We start from the raw sequence: 2,500 nt of genomic DNA on the forward strand, positions 1-2,500 counted from the left end.
GCTGTTCGGGTCGCACAGAAATCCCTGGGAATGGGAAAACGGGTCATTTTCGTGTTGCCACATTGCGTACGAACCGCATGAAACTTCCAGAGGCATTTGCAGCAGGAATGCATGTGCACTCAAAAACTTCTATATGTTTCACGGATAGACCCCGTGAAACGCTAGAAATTGGCGGGGATGTGTCTCTTGTGGCTCACGGGGCTGTTAGGGTGGCACAGAACTCCCTCGGAATGGGAAAAGGGGTCATTTTCGTGTTGCCACATTGCATAGGAACGCCATGAAACTTCCAGAGGCATTTGCAGCAGAAAGGCACGTGCACTCAAAAATTTTAATATTTTTCACGCATAGACCCCGTCAAACGCTAGAAGTTGGCGGGGATGTCTCTCTTGTGGCTCACGGGGCTGTTAGGGTCGCACAGAAATGCCTCGGAATGGGAAAACGGGTCATTTTTGTGTGGCCACATTGCATAGGAACGGCATGAAACTTCCAGAGGCATTTGCAGCAGGAATGCATGTGCACTCAAAAACGTCTATATTTTTCACGGATAGACCCCGTGAAACGCTATAAATTGGCGGGGATGTCTCTCTTGTGGCTCACGGGCGCTGTTAGTTAGGGTCGCACAGAAATCCCTCGGAATGGGAAAAGGGGTCATTTTCGTGTTGCCACATTGCGTACGAACGGCATGAAACTTCCAGAGGCATCTGCAGCAGAAATGCATGTGCACTCAAAAACGTCTATATTTTTCACGGATAGACCCCGTGAAACGCTAGAAATTGGCGGGGATGTGTCTCTTGTGGCTCACGGGGCTGTTAGGGTCGCACAGAAATCCCTCGGAATGGGAAAACGGGTCATTTTCGTGTTGCCACAATTGGCATACGAACGGCATGAAACTTCCAGAGGCATTTGCAGCAGAAATGCATGTGCACTCAAAAACGTGAATATTTTTTCACGGATAGACCCCGTCAAACGCTCGAATTTGGCGGGGATGTTTCTCTTGTGGGTCACGGGGCTGTTCGGCTCACACAGAACTCCCTTGGTCCACCTGATTCGTGCATACAGGCAGCAACTAAAACTCTGTAAACCTGCTGTGAGGACATCTAAACAGTGGACCAGTGAGGCTGTGGAAGATTTGCGGGCGTGCTTAGACTGTACTGACTGGGATATGTTCACGACTGCTACCAATAGTCTGGATGAACTCACAGAGGCTGTGTACATCAGCTTCTGTGAGGACTGCTGTATCCCAACACGTACCAGGGTGAACTTTAACAACAACAAGCCCTGGTTCTCAGCAAAGCTCAAAAGGTTGAGGTTGGAGAAGGAGGAAGCGTTTAGGAGTGGGGATAGAGACAGATTCAAGGAGTCGAAGAACAGGTTTAGCAAAGCGGTGAGAGAGGCTAAACGACTGTACTCAGAGACACTAAAACACCAGTTCTCTACTAACGACGCTGCTTCTGTCTGCCAAAGGGCTCAGGCACATCACCAACTACAAACCCAGAGCGCCCCACACCACTAACGACTCCCGCCTAGCCAACGACCTGAACGAGTTCTACCGTAGATTTGAAAGACAATTGGACTGTCCTGAACCACCCCTTCCCACCCAAGAGGCCCCATCCCCCACCCATACTACAGAAACGACTCTCTCCTTTCAGGAGGGAGAAGTTAATGGGCTTTTCAAGAGGCAGAATCCACGCAAAGCAGCCGGGCCGGACTCTGTCTCTCCAGCCACCCTCAGGCACTGCGCTGGCCAGCTGTCTCCGGTGTTCACCAACATCTTTAACACCTCCCTGGAGACATGCCATGTACCAGCCTGTCTCAAGTCCTCCACCATCATCGCTGTGCCCAAAAAGCTAAGGCCAACAGGACTAAATGATTACAGACCGGTCGCCCTTACATCTGTGGTAATGAAGTCTTTTGAGCGCCTGCTCCTGGCACACCTCAAAGCCATCACAGACCCTCTCCTGGACCCCCTTCAGTTTGCCTACAGAGCCAACAGGTCTGTGGACGACGCAGTTAACATGGCCCTCCACTTCACCCTACAGCATGTGGACGCCCCAGCATCCTACGCCAGGATCCTGTTTGTGGACTTCAGCTCTGCCTTCAACACCATCATCCCTGCCCTGCTTCAGGACAAGCTCTTCCAGCTGAACGTGCCCTACTCCACCTGCAGGTGGATCACAGACTTCCTCTCTGACAGGAAGCAGTGCGTTAAGCCGGGAACAGAAGTCTCTGACTCCAGGTCCATCAGCACGGGAACTCCTCAGGGCTGCGTCCTTTGCCCACTGCTCTTCTCCCTGTATACCAACAGCTGCGCCTCCAATCATCTGTCCGTCAAACTCTTGAAGTTTGTCGGACGACACCACCCTCATTGGGCTGATCTCTGGTGGGGATGAGTCTGACTATAGGTGGGAAGCTGACAACCTGGTGACCTGGTGTAGCCAGAACAACTTAGAGCTAAATGCTCTAAGGACAGTTGAGATGGTTGTGGACTTCAGGAAGAATA

The sequence above is a fragment of the Petromyzon marinus genome, unplaced genomic scaffold, assembly GCF_048934315.1.
Source record: "Petromyzon marinus isolate PM22_M1 ecotype Great Lakes invasive population unplaced genomic scaffold, UKy_Petmar_22M1.pri1.0 PM_G_Scaffold_71, whole genome shotgun sequence".
NCBI lineage: Eukaryota > Metazoa > Chordata > Hyperoartia > Petromyzontiformes > Petromyzontidae > Petromyzon > Petromyzon marinus.